Source organism: Anolis carolinensis, unplaced genomic scaffold (genome assembly GCF_035594765.1).
Source record: "Anolis carolinensis isolate JA03-04 unplaced genomic scaffold, rAnoCar3.1.pri scaffold_13, whole genome shotgun sequence".
Taxonomy (NCBI): domain Eukaryota; kingdom Metazoa; phylum Chordata; class Lepidosauria; order Squamata; family Dactyloidae; genus Anolis; species Anolis carolinensis.
In genome coordinates this window covers 127,807-147,833 of record NW_026943824.1, presented here as the reverse complement: position 1 = coordinate 147,833, position 20,027 = coordinate 127,807, and the positions used below count along the sequence as shown (strand labels likewise).

The 20,027-nt window shown below is 41.9% G+C and overlaps 1 long non-coding RNA gene across 1 annotated transcript; it reads left to right on the top strand.

Annotated features, from left to right (window-relative positions):
- Window positions 1–9,935: 9,935 nt before the first annotated feature.
- Window positions 9,936–12,668, top strand: LOC134294196 (uncharacterized). The gene is made up of 2 exons (XR_010001168.1): window positions 9,936–10,135; window positions 12,523–12,668. It is a non-coding gene; the product is annotated as an uncharacterized LOC134294196 (long non-coding RNA).
- Window positions 12,669–20,027: the final 7,359 nt, after the last annotated feature.

Sequence of the window (20,027 nt, the reverse complement as noted above, 5' to 3'; positions counted from 1 at the left end):
GGCAAAATGTCAAAAACATTATTAATTGCGGGGTGTGTGCACGATCCGAGGAAAGCAAAGCACTTTTTAATTCTCACTGATTTCCAACAAGGGATTTCTCAGCACCTGCTCCACTTCCTCCCCTCCGAAATGACACTGGATGTCAAACCATTCGACTTTTGTTTGAAGCTTGGTCACATCTCAAATGCATCTGTTATTGAGAGCCTAAGAACATCCGGAGGTCCACATGTGGATTTCCAGATGTAATTGGACATCAGCTTTGCTTTGGAAGCACTGGGCTGAAAGTCAATACATCTATCGGATAATTGAATCCCAATTGGAACAATTCTGCAATGGTAGCTGTGGTCTTCCATGGCTGGGTCCACACAGCCAAATAACTGCATTATATGGTGGGTGTAGAACCATATAACTCAGTTCGAATTGCATCATATGGATCGACACTGGGCACATCATGCATATCAGATGGCATTATTTAGCCATGTTGATCCAGCCCATCATATCAGAGACTGATGAATTCGGGTTTTATGCCAGCCTTTAAAGCCGCTATCCAAGGTGCTGAACCAATTAAGAGGAATGAGGTTTAAAGTTCACACTAAAACCCAAAGCAGATTTACTAGCCAAAGATATGGAAGCTGCCAGGCACCTCTGCATTTCATGATCCTTCCCGTGTAACGAGAAACCTTAATATTGGGGTGAAGATTCTGCAGTTTTATGGTCACTGCTAGACTACAATTCCCAATTCCCAGGCAGCGCAAGTGGCAACTCGGGACAGACGCAGCCCATGATATAACTTATCCAAGCTACCAAATAAGTGCATACACTTTCCCCCTTTGCAGTTTCTCCTCTTTCATGTATAACACGATGACTAAAGCAGATATTTCCTTGGCAGAGCTTCCCAAACACGGGTTTTCCCCAAAGCCGCTTCCCAGTGAAACATCTGGATATACAAGGCAAAATCAAAATAGTCCTGAAAGGCTTCGGATTCTGTCCGCAGGGAGACCGACCGTCCGCTGGGAAAAAGATTCTGCCTTTTTACAAGGCACGCTTGCGATGTTGGCTTGGGAAGAAGAACATAAAAGGAAGCAGGAGATTTCACAGACACAAAGCTATCTCTGTATCGGCTTCCAAAGCAGAATTTGGGTGGGATCTGCTCCTGGCAACAGAACGGAGTGCAAATATCCATCCGTCTGAGCAGCAGCGTGTCACAATTATTACGGCAGAAATGATTCATTTGGTGTCAGTTTTTGTTAGGTGTATTTTAATTGTATGTATTTTAATGCTATCTGTAAAAATGTAACAACAAAACCACTGGGCCAAATCACACCAAATTTGGCCACGAAACTAATCACTTTCCAAGGAGTGACCATCAAAATAAAAAAATAGAAAGAAAACAGAGACAAGGCCAGAAAAAATCCAACTTGAATACCATTGAATAGCCTTGCAGCTTCAAAGCCTGGCTGCATCATACTTAGGGGGTTCCATTGTTACCCAATTTGAATACCATTGAATAGCCTTGCAGCTTCAAAGCCTGGCTGTATCATACTTAGGGGGTTCCATTGTTACCCAATTTGAATACTATTGAATAGCTTTGCAGCTTCAAAGCCTGGCTGCATCATACTTAGGGGGTTCCATTGTTACCCAATTTGAATACCATTTAATAATAATAATAATAATAATAATAATAATAATAATAATAATAATAATAATAATAATAAGTTTATTTGTATCCCGCCTCCATCTCCCCCGAAGGGGACTCGGGGCGGCTTACAGCAAAATCAAAATACAAACAATGATAAAATATAAAACATCAGGACAAAAACAAAAACCAATAAAAATATACACAATAAGTTAAAAAACACAATGCAGAATTAAAACATCAGGTTAAAAACAATGAGGTTGCAATAGTGGATAAGCAAAGTGAATAGCCTTGCAGCTTCAAAGCCTGGCTGATTCATACCCAGGGGACTCCATTGTTGGCCAGGCACAGCTAGTTATATATATTTTTCTGTCTTTTAACCATGTTGTACCCCATCTTGAACTGTGAGGAGAGGCAAGTAACAAATAAAATGTAATAATAATAATAATAATAATAATAATAATAATAATAATAATAATAATGTTATCATCACCATCCATCCAGTACTCTGAGTCAGTCATGGGGGTTCTGTGTGCCCAGTTTGGTCCAGGTCCATCATTGGTGGAGATCACAGTTTCTCTGGTTGTGGGTGAACTGACTCACCCTAGTGGGAGTTGTAGTTCACCCTACCGGCAGGAAGCACACTGAACCCCACCAATGACGCATCCAGAGCAAACTTGCCCAACTTAACAAACATGAAGTACTGATGGAGTTTCTCAGGGTTAACCTGGCATGATGGGAGTTGTAGTTCACCCACAACCTTATGCATAATTAAACAATGACTTTTTCAAATAACTCAGGCAACACCGGGTACCCATGCCTTGGAATAAATTGAAAATGAATGTGGGGATATATTCCTAATTCATTTTAATGGAACGCATGGCAGCGCAGCACGGCTTCATGCACATGGAGTTGACCCTTCCGCAGCAAGCCTTCTGCGTCACCCATTAGACGTTGCTCGGCCGGGCCCTTTGTGGCCAGAGAAGCATTTTCTTTAAGCCACTTACCCTCAAAAAGGAAGCACCAATAATGGAGGGAGGCTAAGGCTGGGGGTTCAGAGAAACAAAGCTATGCCCCCCCCCCTTCCAAAATAGAATTGGCTAAAAATAGAAGCTAAATAGGAATGAGGCAGCCTGAAAATAGCCATTTTCGTAGGGGAAATGAGTGGGCCCCTTCCGGAAAGGAGAGGCTGCTTTTCATGTATAAGAGCCCCCCAGGCCACCCGGCTTCTAGAAGCAAGGCAAGGAAATAAACTGGGTCCATTGGATTTCACTAAGAGCTACACTGACAAATAAAGAGACTTTCTCTTGTCCAACTGGAACTATAGTAGACCCTTCTTTTTCATCCAATGAGAAATATAGACCCTTCTTTCTCATTGAACTGGAAATATAGACCCTTCTTTTTCATCCTACTGGAAATATAGACCCTTCTTTTTCATCCTACTGGAAATATAGACCCTTCTTTCTCATCCTACTGGAAATATAGACCCTTCTTTCTCATCCTACTGGAAGTATAGACCTTTCTTTTTCATCCTACTGGAAATATAGACCCTTCTTTTTCATCCAATGAGAAATATAGACCATTCTTTCTCATCCTACTGGAAATATAGACCCTTCTTTTTCATCCTACTGGAAATATAGACCCTTCTTTTTCATCCTACTGGAAATATAGACCCTTCTTTTTCATCCAATGAGAAATATAGACCCTTCTTTTTCATCCTACTGGAAATATAGACCCTTCTTTTTCATCCTACTGGAAATATAGACCCTTCTTTCTCATCCTACTGGAAATATAGACCCTTCTTTTTCATCCTACTGGAAATATAGACCCTTCTTTCTCATCCTACTGGAAATATAGACCCTTCTTTTTCATCCTACTGGAAGTATAGACCCTTCTTTCTCATCCTACTGGAAATATAGACCCTTCTTTTTCATCCTACTGGAAATATAGACCCTTCTTTTTCATCCTACTGGAAATATAGACCCTTCTTTTTCATCCTACTGGAAATATAGACCCTTCTTTCTCATCCTACTGGAAATATAGACCCTTCTTTCTCATCCTACTGGAAATATAGACCCTTCTTTCTCATCCTACTGGAAATATAGACCCTTCTTTTTCATCCTACTGGAAATATAGACCCTTCTTTCTCATCCTACTGGAAATATAGACCCTTCTTTTTCATCCTACTGGAAATATAGACCCTTCTTTTTCATCCTACTGGAAATATAGACCCTTCTTTTTCATCCTACTGGAAATATAGACCCTTCTTTTTCATCCTACTGGAAATATAGACCCTTCTTTCTCATCCTACTGGAAATATAGACCCTTCTTTTTCATCCTACTGGAAGTATAGACCTTTCTTTTTCATCCTACTGGAAATATAGACCCTTCTTTTTCATCCAATGAGAAATATAGACCATTCTTTCTCATCCTACTGGAAATATAGACCCTTCTTTTTCATCCTACTGGAAATATAGACCCTTCTTTTTCATCCTACTGGAAATATAGACCCTTCTTTTTCATCCTACTGGAAATATAGACCCTTCTTTTTCATCCTACTGGAAATATAGACCCTTCTTTTTCATCCTACTGGAAATATAGACCCTTCTTTTTCATCCTACTGGAAATATAGACCCTTCTTTTTCATCCTACTGGAAATATAGACCCTTCTTTTTCATCCTACTGGAAATATAGACCCTTCTTTCTCATCCTACTGGAAATATAGACCCTTCTTTCTCATCCTACTGGAAATATAGACCCTTCTTTCTCATCCTACTGGAAATATAGACCCTTCTTTTTCATCCTACTGGAAATATAGACCCTTCTTTCTCATCCTACTGGAAATATAGACCCTTCTTTCTCATCCTACTGGAAATATAGACCCTTCTTTCTCATCCTACTGGAAATATAGACCCTTCTTTCTCATCCTACTGGAAATATAGACCCTTCTTTTTCATCCAATGAGAAATATAGACCCTTCTTTCTCATCCTACTGGAAATATAGACCCTTCTTTTTCATCCTACTGGAAATATAGACCCTTCTTTTTCATCCAATGAGAAATATAGACCCTTCTTTCTCATCCTACTGGAAATATAGACCCTTCTTTTTCATCCTACTGGAAATATAGACCCTTCTTTTTCATCCTACTGGAAATATAGACCCTTCTTTTTCATCCTACTGGAAATATAGACCCTTCTTTTTCATCCTACTGGAAATATAGACCCTTCTTTTTCATCCTACTGGAAATATAGACCCTTCTTTTTCATCCTACTGGAAATATAGACCCTTCTTTTTCATCCTACTGGAAATATAGACCCTTCTTTCTCATCCTACTGGAAATATAGACCCTTCTTTCTCATCCTACTGGAAATATAGACCCTTCTTTCTCATCCTACTGGAAATATAGACCCTTCTTTCTCATCCTACTGGAAATATAGACCCTTCTTTTTCATCCTACTGGAAATATAGACCCTTCTTTTTCATCCTACTGGAAATATAGACCCTTCTTTTTCATCCTACTGGAAATATAGACCCTTCTTTTTCATCCTACTGGAAATATAGACCCTTCTTTCTCATCCTACTGGAAATATAGACCCTTCTTTCTCATCCTACTGGAAATATAGACCCTTCTTTCTCATCCTACTGGAAATATAGACCCTTCTTTTTCATCCTACTGGAAATATAGACCCTTCTTTCTCATCCTACTGGAAATATAGACCCTTCTTTCTCATTGAACTGGAAATATAGACCCTTCTTTCTCATCCTACCGGAAATATAGACCCTTCTTTCTCATCCTACTGGAAATATAGACCCTTCCCTCTTGTCCAACTGGAAATATGGACCTTTACAGTTCAAAGCAGATGGTCTGGATTTTACATGGCAATGCAGTATTGCCTTGCATCCACCAATTGTATTTACTATTTCTTTAAAAGGAGAACGAGGCTTATAGTCTTGCAGTTTACGTAAGCAAGCGCTGTTTACTCTACGAAATTGATTATTAAATGACTGTGAGCCCAATTATTTTCTCCAGCTGTCTGGAGAGGCGCGATTAATAATGCAAGTCCTAATTCCTTGCAGCTCTTGACAAGACGTTTGTCACCCGGCTCCTTTTCCTGAATGGCTGGAGTAGCTCAGTGGCAGCAAAAGAGGAGCGACTGATGCGGGTTAAACCTGACTCCTGTCGTCAGGAAACGCCCCATCTGTTTGATCAAAGAGAATAAATTCCCCTTGCTTTTGAGATCGAGGTCAACTCTCTTGCAAATAGGTAAAAATAAACTCTGTAGAGCAGGGTCCCCAAACATCTTAAGTGGAGGGCCGGATCACGGTCCCCGAGACTGTTGGAGGGCCAGACTAGGATGAAATAGTGAAAAATTGGGATTGTTGTTGTTGTTGTTGTTGTTGTTGTTGTTGTTGTTGTGTGCCTTCAAGTCATTTCAGACTCAGGTCAACCCTGAGCCTAACGTTTAGGACAATATATAACCAGGAGCAATATTCCTATCAATGATTTATCTATCTAGTTCAAACTCTTGTTAACTCATCTTCAGGTTGGTGTGAGTTTTCCAGGCTGTATGGCCATGTTCCAGAAGCATTCTCTCCTGACGTTTCACCCACATCTGTGACAGGCCTCCTCAGAGGTTGTGAGGTCTGTTGGAAACTAGGCCAGTGGGGTTGATATATCTGCACAATGATGCCCAAGGTGGGTTACTTGTTAACAATCCTTTGTTGGGTTACTCCCCCACAAGGCAGGAAGCAGCCAGGCTTTGAAGTTGCAAGACTATTCAATGCTAATCAAGATAGCCAATTTCCAACATTCACACTTGCCTCAAACAGGCAAAAGTCCTTTCTCCCACCCTGGACATCATTCCACAGGTATATAAACCCCACCCATTGCCCCAACAAAGGATCCCCCCCAAGGCAGGAAGCAGCCAGGCTTTGAAGCTGCAAGACTATTCAATGCTAATCAATCTCTAATCTCAGGACAGTAAATAAAAAGCAACACCCAGAAAACAGGGAATTAGTCGGGAAACAATCAGGTCCAGCAAACACCTCTCAACACAGGATTCCTCCAGGGAGGAAGCAGCCAGGCTTTGAAGCTGCAAGGCCATTCAATGCTAATCAGCCTCTAATGAGATTGCACCCATTGGGAAGATAATGGCACCAGCTTCCGAACGTGTGAGCATGTGTGTGTGTGTTATTTATCTTTATCTTTAATTCCTTCTTTATTTGTTCTGGACGTTGTCTGATTTGTTCTCTGCTGCTGAGAAGGGTGAATACTGACACAAACCTCCGTCCTTTCCTATGGCTTCCTTTGGAGGGTTTGTTTGTTTATTGCCCTATCGGGTTCCCGTTCAATATTAATAAATAAATAAAGACTCTTGTTTTACAAGCTGACATTTGTCCTTTCCCAAAGCTTTTTAATGGGTTTGCTCTCTCTCTCTCTCTCTCTCTCTCTCTCTCTCTCTCTCTCTCTCTCTCTCTCTCTCTCTCTCGGAAGGCAGAATTTGGCCAAAATCCAACACTGCCCTCTGCTGGTTTCTGCCTGACAAGCCAGTCTCAAAACAATTTAAATCCATATATATATATATACCAGGGGTCCTCAAACTTTTTAAGCAGACTGTGGAGGGGCCGAATTATCATTTGAAAAAGAAATACGAACAAATCCCTATGCACACTGCACATGTCTTATTTGTAGTGCAAAATAACAATGAAAGAACAATACAATATTTAAAAATGAAAACAATTGTAACCAGCATAAACCTATCAGGATTTCAATGGGAAGTGTGGGCCTGCTGAATTATTTATTCATTTACTACATTTATTTATTACATTTATATCCCGCCCTTCTCACCCTGAAGGGGACTCAGAGCAGCTGTATGTACATACAATATATTATATTATTAGCATAGCACAATATTAGCCTTATATATTACTATAAAGAACGATACCACTATACTGTAATATTATATGTAATATATAGCATATAATTAATATTATTATATGGTATTAGTATTATATTGTATAACATTATAATATTATTATCAATATTATATGTATATACAATATATTATATTATTAAAAATGATATAAAAATATTATATTATAAAACTGAGGGCGGGGGCCAGGTAAATGACCTTGGAGGGCCGCATCCGGCCCTCGGTCCTTAGTTTGGGGACCCCTGATATATACAGTAGAGTCTCACTTATCCAACATAAATGGGCCAGCAGAACGTTGGATAAGCGAATATGTTGGATAATAAGGAGGCATTAAGGAAAAGCCTATTAAACATCAAATTACGTTATGATTTTACAAATTAAGCACCAAAGCATCATGTTATACAACAAATATGACAGAAAAGGTAGTTCAATACACAGTAATGCTATGTAGGAATAACTGTATTTACGAATTTAGCACCAAAATGTATTGAAAACATCGTGTATTTAGCACGATGTATTGAAAACATTGACTACAAAAATGCGTTGGATAATTCAGAACGTTGGATAAGCGAGTGTTGGATAAGTGAGATTCAACTGTACTACTAATAAAATATACTAATAGTGTATTATCTATTGTGGTGGTCTTGCCATGTCCTAGTAGCATTCTCTCCTGACGTTTCGCCCACATCGGTGGCAGGCAGGCAGGCTGGCTTTGCACATCGGTGGAATAGGGTCCAGGGAGGGAGAAAGGGCTCTCGTCTGTTGGAGGCCGGAGTGAATGTTGTGATTAATCCCCTTGATTAGCATTAATGGCCTTGCAGCTTCAAAGACCGGCTGCTTCCTGCCTGGGGGAATCCTTGGTTGGGATGCGTTAGCTGGCCCTGATTGTTTCCTATCTGGAATTCCCCTGTCTTCTGGTGGCCAGATTGTGTTCATTTTCAAGGTACAATACTCAAAAAACAGGGGAATTCCAAGAGGAAACAATCAGGGCCAGCTAACGCCTCCCAACAAAGGATTCCCTCAGGCAGGAAGCAGCCAGGCTTTGAAGCTGCAAGGCCATTGAATGCTAATCAAGGTGGCCGATGGCAACCTTCACGCTTGCCTCCAACAGAGACAAGTTCTCTTTTTTTTCTCCCACCCTGGACATTATGGAAGCCGCCCCGAGTCCCTTCGGGGAGATGGAGGCGGGGTATACAAATAAAGTTATTATTATTATTATTATTATTATTATTATTATTATTATTATTATTATTATTCTGTTAACATTCCACAGGTATATAAACCCCACTGGCCTGGTTTCGAACAGACCCCACAACCTCTGAGGATGCTTGAGGATGCGAAACGTCAGGAGAGAATGCTTTTGGGAGCAGAGGCTGGATGGCCATCTGTGGAGAGGGCTTTAATGGTGTCCTTCCGGCCTGGCAGACTGGGGTTGGACTAGATAGCCTTCGGGGTCCCTTCCAAATGTAGGATTCTATGACTCTAAAGCCTTATTTCTCCATAAACCTATTGATAACTATGAGGATGAATGGCCATCTATCAGGAGGGATCATATGGTGCCTTCCTACCTAATTAATAATAATAATAATAATAATAATAATAATAATAGTAGTAGTAGTAGTAATATATGGATTGCCTCTCCTTCCATCTCAAAAGCTAAAGTTGAATTGCATAGCCTTTGGGAACTCTTCCAACTACAGTACAGTAGAGTCTCACTTATCCAACACTCGCTTATCCAACGTTCTGGATTATCCAACGCATTTTTGTAGTCAATATTTTCAATACATCATGATATTTTGGTGCTAAATTCGTAACTACAGTAATTACTACATAGCATTACTGCGTATTGAACTACTTTTTCTGTCAAATTTGTTGCATAACATGATGTTTTGGTGCTTCATTTGTAAAATCATAACCTATTTTGATGTTTAATAGGCTTTTCTTTAATGCCTCCTTATTATCCAACATATTCACTTATCCAACGTTCTGCGGGCCCGTTTACGTTGGATAAGCGAGACTCTACTGTATTTGTATGGTATTGTATTGTATTGTATTGAATTGAATTGCATTACATTACATTGTACAGTAGAGTCTCACTTATCCAACATAAACGGGCCGGCAGAACGTTGGATAAGCGAATATGTTGGATAATAAGGAGAGATTAAGGAGAAGCCTATTAAACATCAAATTAAGTTATGATTATGCCCCGCCCACTACAGGCATCCCATTCTCCTTTCTGCGCCTGTGCGGCCTTCTCGTTATTTAAGGGAACGGCCCCGCCCACTACAGGCATTCCTTTCTGCGCCTGTGCGGCCTTCTCGCGGTGTAAGGGAACGTGGCCACGCCCACTACAGGCATCCCTTTCTCCCTTCTGCGCCTGCGCGGCCTTCTCGTTATTTAAGGGAACGGCCCCGCCCACTACAGGCATTCCTTTCTGCGCCTGCGCGGTCTTCTCGTTATTCAAGGGAACGGCCCCGCCCACTACAGGCATCCCTTTCCCCCTTGTGCGCCTGTGCAGTCTTCTCAGCGTCGCCGGAAGCTCCTTGGCAGGGCGGCAAGAGCCTGGTAAGCGGCGTTCGGGGAGAGCGTTTCCATGGTGACTCGGCCCCGTCGAGGCCTCGTCGCCAAGGCCCGGGAGGAGGAATGGAGCCGGGGTTGGGTGTGAGGCCTACGGGATGCCTTTGGAGGCCAAGGCAGGGAAGGAAGGGGCCTCCTTAGAACCCAGGCCTGAAAGCCAACTTGGGCCTTCCCTCCCGGTGTTTTGGACTCCAACTCCCACAATTCCTAACAGCCGGTAGGCTGTTAGGAATTGTGGGAGTTGGAGTCCAAAACACCTGGAGGGCGGGAGGGTTTTGAGCCACCTGTAATACAATGTAATATTAACAATACACTATTATATTATATATTAAATTGTATATTTATATTACATGTAATGTTACTAATAATATTACAATATAGTTGTATAGTACAGTATAATATATAATGCTTATATTGTGCTGTACTAATATTATAATATATTGTATATACATATATTGATAATAATTTTCCGATGTAATACAATATAATAATAATAATAATACACTATTATAATTGTATATTTAGATTGCATGTAATGTTGCTAATAATATTGCAATATAGTTGTATAGTACAGTATGATATATAATGCTTATATTGTGCTGTACTAATATTATAATATATTGTATATACATATATTGATAATAATTTTCCGATGTAATACAATATAATAATAATAATAATACACTATTATAATTGTATATTTAGATTGCATGTAATGTTACTAATAATATTGCAATATAGTTGTATAGTACAGTACAATGATATATAATGCTTATATTGTGCTGTACTAATAATATATTGTATATACATATAATTTGATAATAATATTCCAATGTAAAACAATAATAATACACTATTATAATTGTATATTTATATTACATGTAATATTACTAATAATATTGCAATATAGTCATATAGCACAATATAATAATATATAATGCTTATATTGTGCTGTACTAATATAATATATTGTATATACATACAATATTGATCATATTCCGATGTAATACAATACAATAATAATACAGTAGTGTCTCACTTATCCAACACTCGCTTATCCAACATTCTGGATTATCCAACGCCTTTTTGTAGTCAATGTTTTCAATAAATCGTGATATTTTGGTGCGAAATTCATAAATACAGTAATTACTACATAGCATTACTGCGTATTGAACTACTTTTTCTGTCAAATTTGTTGTAAAACGTGATGTTTTGGTGCCTAATTTGTAAAATCATAACCTATTTTGATGTTTAATAGACTTTTCCTTAATCTCTCCTCATTATCCAACATATTCGCTTATCCAACGTTCTGCCGGCCCGTTTATGTTGGATAAGTGAGACTCTACTGTAATACACTTTTATAATTGTATATTTATATTTCATGTAGTATTACTAATAATATTGCAATATAGTCATATAGTACAATATATTAATATATAACGCTTATATTGTGCTGTACTAAAAATACAATATATTGTATGTATATATAACTTGTAAGCCGCCCTGAGTCCCCTTCGGAGTGAGAAGGGAGCGATATAAATGTCGCTAATAAATAAATCTATATATATAAAAGGGTAATGAAATTTCAGCCTAGGACAAAACAACAAAACTACACATCCCAGAAACACTAAACTTGCCAGCACAACCCCTCATCCATGCCTCTACGTTCATACAACAAAAAGAAAACAAAAATAAAGTCCTAATTAGAGGGAGAGGAATAATTGTTTTTATCCAGTTGCTGCCAGTTAGAAGGCTAAGCTCCGCCCACTTGGTCTCCTAGCAACCCACTCAGCCCACCCAGCCTCTCAATAATAATAATAATACAATCCTAAGGTTAGCAGATACCCCTAAGGATCATCCAGTTCAACTTCCTTATATCATGCAGCAGGACACAATCCAACCACTCCTGACAGATGGCCATCCAATATCTGCACAATAACAATACACATCGAATCATAGCATCATACAGTTAGGAGACACCCCTAAAGGACATCCAGTCCAACCCAACTCTGCCATTGGACGATACAATCCAAACACTCCCAATAGATGGCCAGCCAGCCTCTCAATAATAGTAATACTACTACTACTACTAATAATAATAATAATAATAATAATAATAATAACAACAACAACATCATCATACAATCCTAAGGTTTGGAGTGACCCCTAAGGATCATCCCGATCAACTTCCTTCTATCATGCAGGAGGACACAATCCAAGCACTCCTGACTGATGGCCATCCAGCCTCAACAAGTTCTCACTGACACCACCAGACAACGCCACAGCAACGCGTGGCTGGGCACAGCTAGTAATAAATATACGAGAACACCTCAGCATTAAGGCAGCTTAAACTGACTGGTTTGTTTCGGTTCTAGAGCACGATCGCTGAAGGAAGGATCACTGAACCAGAAGAAGGCCTTTTGCCACGCCGACTCAGCCAGAGGCAGCTCGGCTCCTACATGTGGATTTCTGTTCTGGCGTCAGTTCTGTACCCCAAGATTAATAAAAATATATACCGTCACTGTGACTTGAGGAACTTCTTTGAGTACTGTAAGAAGAGGTTATAAGTAGAATAAGAAGAGGCCAAGACGGGGAAGGAAGGGACATCCTTTGAACCCAGGCAGGAAAGCCGACTTGTGCCTGCCCTCCAGGTGTTTTGGACTCCAACTCCCACCATTCCTAACAGCCGGTAGGCTGTTAGGAATGGTGGGAGTTGGAGTCCAAAACACCTGGAGGGAGGGCCGAAGTTGGCCCATGCCTTGTCTACACTGTAGGATTAATGTAGCTCTGATACTGGGGCAGTCGACCTCCACGCACTCTCCTAAGGCCATTCTCATTTAACTGTGAGTTGTATGCCCTGTGGGCAGCAGGTGGCGCTGTTGCATAAGATTGTTTGTTTACATGAGCTCCAGTCATTGTAGGCAATGGTGCATTTGAGCAGCCTATGGGTAGAACGCTGTGGGAGCATCTACACTAATGCAGTTTGATCCCACTTGGATTGAAATAGCTGGAATTGCACGTAAGAAATGCCGTTGTTCGGGCGTACACGCAAATTGGGGATGGCCCGCATTACTCTTTGCAGAAGCCATGCCATTGCTATGCTTGGAAAACCTAAACCTAAACCTGCAGCGTTTGCTCTCTCGGCAGGGAAATTTGCCCCCGTTCCAAAAGTACAGAATCTTTCCTGCGTGTTTCTAATATCGATTCGTACACACAAATTTAACTAATTTGTTCCGACTTACGAGGAGGAACGATATTTCTGCACACCTCTAATCACCATGAATGGGTTGCTGTGCCTGGCCACGTTCCAGTAGCATTCTCTCCTGACGTTTCACCTGCTGCGCCTCCAAGGAGAGTTAGTTTGCTTGCGTTTTAAAAATAAGCTGACTCGTCATAGCGGCAACTTGCGGTAAATTGCGAACTTTTAACTGAATTTTGGGCAGTGGGAGTTTTGTTCTGTCTGGGTTCAGATGTGATTATTCCAATGGCTTAAATTGTCTGTTGCATGCTTAGCTCTTGTAAACCGCCTTGGGTCCCCGAGAAAGCTGATAAAAGCACTTCCTAATAAACAAAATAAAATAAAATGTGGAGCAATCCCTGGTTCGTAAGTCGAGTCGCATGCACGGAATTTTCCGACACGGTAACGAATTAACGAACGCGCTCGAAGGTTTATACAGCTCTATCTCCCGTGTTCCTGGAACACGGGTAAGGCGTGTGCCACTGAGAAACGGTTCCAGGACGTCCTCGTCCTCCCAAGGCGTTTCTCGCAAAGGAAGGATTCCGTCACCTCTTCAGAAGCCCCGATTCCTCATTACGGGCGCCCGCCTGATTATTTAAGGCTCGATTTCCTCGCAGGGTTTTTGTTTGGCAGCCGTTCTCCCTCGAGGACGGACCCGGCACCCGTCGGCGTGTCGCTCTCTCCTTTTTATATATTCGACTTTAATTATGCGTTCGTATAATTTCATATTTAATTATACATGAGGGTGGCGAGAGGAGACGGCACTGCGGCACTTTAATAATGACTCTGTTTTGTCAATCACTCTGAGAGAAATACGGTTAGCGTGATTAATTGTAGCCTTTGGGGGGGGAAACAGATTGACTTCCTAGCAGTGCGGGTTGGTGTTTTGAAAAGCCACGATATTAAATCTGCGTGCGCTGCCTATCTCCCCCATGTACCTGTCGGTAACAGGTGGGAACTGCGTTCCAAAATTCACCCCAAAACTTCAGCCATAGTTTTTTCTGGAGTTCCCCTGTTTCTAAGCCGTGTTCCTTATTCATTTACTGTCTTGACACGATGAAGTCAGAAACGGGACTTCCAGACAACAAACAACCAAGTGCCTGTGAACAATTCCCAAGTAGAGGGTGCCTCCAGGCAACAACAGTCAGGCTACCTCTAGGCATAGACCAACTTTGGCTCTCTCTCTCTCTGGCTGTTTTGGACTTCAATTCCCACCATTCTTGGCCTGTGAATATTTCCACACTAATTTTTGGTAAACAATTTTATGATTATTTTTATGATTATTTCTGTGAATATTTCTGCTGATACTTTGATGAATACTTTAATGTATATTTTATGAATATTTCTGCAGATGGCTTGTTGTGAGTTTTCCGGACTGTGTGGCCATGTTCCAGCGGCATTCTCTCCTGACGTTTCTCCTGCATCTGTGGCTAACGGCATCGTCACAGTATCTGATGTGAGTCAAGTAAGTGGAGTGTGTCTATCCCTGTGGAACCATGTTCAGGGTGGGAGAAAGAACCCTTGTGTGTTTGAAGCAAGTGCAGGTGTTGCAATGGGCAACCTTTGAACAGCATTGAGCACTGAGTAGCCATGAAGTTTGCAAAGTCAATCAGTGAGGGTATCTGCATAGAAGTAGCCTGGTTGTTGTTGCCTGGAGGCACCCTCCGTTTGGGGGGGGGGTTGGCCAAAAATGGAAACTCCAGATAGCAAACAGTCAAGGACCAGTTAACCCCTTTCTCCCAATCTCAAGCTGCAGTGCATTGCTGGTAATTGGGGGGGAAAACACAGACAGGAAATGTGAAAAGATTGCCTATTTGGTGTACCAAGCTTGTTGTTGTTTTTCCCCCTTCTTCCTGTTGTTTCCCCCTGTTTTTCATTTGCTTTATGCGCAGCAGCCTTGGCTTCAAGGACACGGAGACGGTGAGAACGTTGTTTATTCCTTTGCAGACTTGCACAATATTGAATTATGTTGCTCTCGACCCACTTTTTGTTTTCTGATCGAGGAGGTCACGTGTCACGATATATATATATATATATGATGCACACAAGGACGCCACAATGGGGTCTCCTTTGTCATCTGTTGCTATAGTAATGATACATTGCAATGAATGAGTGAGCGAACATCATTTCAAGGAATTGTGCAAATGCTTCCTGGAAAGGCACAAAGAGCAACTACTTACTCCTCTCGGCGCAAAGCCAAACACAAAAGTAACGTGGTTGTATTGGTTCGAATGACATCCTCCCTGTATTAGGCTTCCTTTTGTAAAAGTAAATCAGTATAGGAGCGCATCCAGCTCCAAACCAGGGTGTTTCTACACTGTATAATTAATGCAGTTTGGCCCCACTTTAATGGCCATGCCTCAAGGCTATAGACCAGGCCTGGGCCAACCTCGGCCTTTCCTCCGGCTGTTTTGGACTCCAACTCCCACCATTCCTGACAGCCTCAGGCCCCTCAGATCCATATTTAAAGAGGACGAAAGGATCCATCTTCCTCTCTCCTGTGTGATTCAGTCTGAGTATCTGCCTGCGTTGCATGAGATTATCTGAAGGAAGCAGCAGGGAGAAAGCAGAGCTCTCCGGGAAAGAGACTGAGAAAGCACAGCATTCTGGGAAATGTAGTTCAGGGAAGGGAGGAGCCCTATGCCAGGGTATGCAAAAGGCCCTGTCCTGAACTAGATTTCCCAAAATGCAGTGCTCGTGGCAAGAGAAGCCATTCCTTTAAAGGGGAAATGGCAGCCTTTTTGGCTTTGCTTTGCTTGCACCGAAAATGAAACTGACTTCGATCGGCTTCTGAGCATTACAGAATTTGAACGGAAAAGTATTGGGTGAGTTTTGATTCTTATGTTTTTGCGTCCCACCCCCCTGTGTTTCTTAATATCTGTTTGTATATACAGTACATGTGAAATAGATACGACGTACTAATTAAAAACGAAGTGTTGCACATCCCTAATATGTAATAACAGACAATTGCCTAGGGAGAGTTGATGCCGAAGTTGCCTAAAGCAATGGCTTTTATCCGTAGTCTGACGGAGAAAACATGGACTTCCAGACAACAAACAACCAAGCGCCAGTGAACACTTCCCAAGCAGAGAAATCTGGGAACTACATGCAGTTGCAAATGCTGCGGTGGCTTCTGTTGACGAGGAGGCCTTTTGCCTGTCAATCACGTCTCATTGGCAGCAGCACAAGAGTGGTAAACACAAGGGGGGGGGGATATTTTTTGAAGTTGGGAAGGTATTCATTAATTAGTGCTTAGCCTGATCCGGAGGCGGGGAAGCGCACCGTTGGTCCATGGCGCGCTATACTGATGCGCCAAGGCCTGCTGAGCGCCATTGTTTTCATGCTTACGAGGCGTGCCCGGCTCCAAGAGCGAACCTTTTTCAAATTGATTAAATCTAATACATGTTTAATGCGGTGTTTGCACACTCGGAAAAAACGCGACTCTATTAAAAGAGCAGAATGAGGGAGGAGGAGGAACTCAACCACCGGCTGCGAAAAAGAACAGATCCAAAGCGTGATGAATAATAGATGAGCCGAATATGCCTTTTTTTGGTTGTTGTTGCACTTTCCCCAGATTGTGAGAAATAGAAGAAACAGAAATAGAGGAGCGGTTGAGATGGAAAGATTTCTCGATGCCACGTATTAAGTGTTGTATTTGAGCGAATCATGTGTTCGAAATATGTAAACAGAGACCAAAGGTGCCATTCTAGGGAGGGAAAATATACGTCTGATACAACCGTGCAGTCCGACAATCCCTTTTTTTATTTATGAGAAGCATATCTCCATATCTCGTAGGCATATCTGACTACGGGTGTGTCTACACCATGGAATCCATGTGGTCCGGCATCACTTGACTGCAGTGCTGCTGTGCAATAGGCTTGTGCTTTTCCAGGAACAGACCAGTCCTGTGTGCAGACGGCTTTGGCCTAATCTATTTATTCCAGGGATTAGCCAAGTAATTGCCTTGCAAGGCTCAGCCTCGTAATGATGTTTAGTGTTATTGGGAAATGCGGTCAACCTACGTCGACTCAGCAACTTCCCAATATCGTCGCACCCTCCAATTACATCGGAGCAATGTCGTAAAATTTCCCAATCAGCAGCACCCAACACCAAGAACCATTTGCATTCCTGTTTGCTAGAGGTTTGCGAAATTCCATTGGTCGATTCAGATAATTTCAGCGTTTCAGAACCGCCGAATACGAATCGGGACGAAACACGAGCTGCCAACTCAGGAAATATTAGTTGATTCAGACTTATTTTTCATCATTAGTTTTCTGAGTATTGGTGATCATTAGTCGTCTGAGTGTTTGTTTGTTTTGCAAGCATGAGCAGCAGTCAATCACTTCGCGGTGGGGACGATGGGCTGAGCGGCGAGCGCAACCACACTTGTCGCATCTCGTTTCTTTCTCAGCCAATCAGAAGCCTGGTTTTCTCCATTCTCCTCCCTTCCTGTGGCACAGGAATGTTATTGGTAAAAACTTTAAACATTTCCAAAAAATCAATGGATAAGCAAAATGTTCTGAAACTTGGCAGACTTGTGGTCATTAATGTGTTCTACAAGTATGGCAAATTTTATTGTGATCGCCATAACAATGACGGAAAGACAGGCCTCAGAAGTTTCCCAATTTTCGCAAATGGACCTAATCTTACCAAAATGAAAACAGAACTCCGGGCTCCGAAATCCCCCCAATTTTCCCAAGAACCAAATGATCTGAAAACGGAATGGAAAACAGAACGTATTTCTGTCCTTTCGCAAAACCCTACTGTTTGCCACAAATGGCCATTGACTACTTAGAGTGTTGAATCTATCCTGAACTTTAATGTCAGAACTATGGAAAGCTTCTTTAAAGTTCAGACTAGAACCCAGAACGCATTGACGCCTAAAAATCCCCCAGAGCTATTAATTGCCTCCGAATCTGCCGGGAAAACATTTCGCTTATGGTCACCAGGTCCGACTCCTGCGTGGAGGTGGCCATTAGCAGCATACGTGTGATGCTTTGCTTCTGGTGGATGACACTGTGACAGCTGAGTGACAGCCAGGCCAGGTTAATGAGTCCCAGGGAGACTGCGGAGCATGTCAAGAGCTGCCATTCCAGCCCTGGAATAAATGGAGATCGGACGAGGGAGGGAGGAATGAGCAGGCATTGCAACGCCACTGGCGACTTTTCAAGTTGGAGAAAACCAGATGTTACGAATGCATTTTCGTTGGACCCGGAGTTTGTCACACTCAAGAAAAGAGCCACTTCACTCAGTGTCATCACGTCTTTTTGTTGACTGACACAAACACTCTCTGGGGATGTTCTGGTTCGATAGAAGTGGCACCGCATTTCTAATTGTAGAGAAAAATGGTGACGTATCATCTAAGGAGGATGAACGAATGAATCCATCTTGCTCTCTCCTGTGTGATTTGGTCTGAGTATCCACCTGTGTGGCATGTGACTATCTGACGACTATCTGCAAGTACAAGGAATGAGGATCTGCGTATCCTGGTTGTATATTTGTATATACAGTAGAGTCTCACTTATCCAACACTCATTTATCCAACTTTCTGGATTATCCAACACATTTTTGTAGTCAATGTTTTCAATATATCATGATATTTTGGTGCTAAATTTGTAAATACAGTAATTACTATGTAGCATTACTGCATAGTGGACTACTTTTTCTATCAAATTTGTTGTACAACATGATGTTTTGGTGCTTAATTTGTAAAATCATAACCTAATTTGATGTTTAATAGGTTTCTCCTTAATCTCTCCTTATTATCCAACATATTCGCTTATCCAATGTTCTGCTGGGCCGTTTATGTTGGATAAGTGAGAGACTACTGTATTGCAACCATGACCTATCAGCAGGTGGCGATGAAAGAAGGACGAAATGATCCATCTTTCTCTCTCCTGTGTGACTCAGTGTGAGTATCTGCCTGTGTTGGATGTGACTATCAGAGAGGCTTTAGAAACGAAACGCCTCGTTTTGTACTGAGTTTTTGGAACCTTTGTTTTGCCGACCGCTCAGGCCTCGTGACTCGTCCAAAACGGGCTCAAGGCGATGAGAGCCGCGGCTCGCTCTCGTCCCTTTGTTCTCTTCTATCGCTGGATTAATCTCTCCGCCCGCGGCAGCTGAACTGCAGCCCCGAGGATGAATTCAATAGCGGTGACTCAATTGGCAGCCCATCATGCTGTGCCGGCTCCTGTTTCATCTCTCTGATTAAAAACCAGCCCATGCTCCGCGTTGAGTGGGAAAGGCATTGATTTGCAGCCAGGAAAACTCTGGGAAAGTGGAAGCAGGAAGCGAGGAGGGAAGCGCTGGCAGCCTGGAAGAACGGATGCACCGCCCTCACCAACGCCTCCCAAACTCTGACTTACGAAAGGCATCTTCCCAAAACGATGCGGCATTCATGTTGCACCCAGTGCAAAGTATGTTTGGTGCATAACCACCGGGTGTTTTCAAGGCCAGGCTGTTAGTAGCCAGCAGCAATAAATCACTACTGACCATAAGGTCATTGGTTCGAAGCCCGGGTCGGGATTAAGCCCCTGACCGGTAATAGCCTAGCTTGCTGCTGACCTAAGCAACCTGAAAGACGGTTGCATCTGTCGAGTAGGAAATTTAGGTACTGCTTTATGTGGGGAGGCTAATTTAACT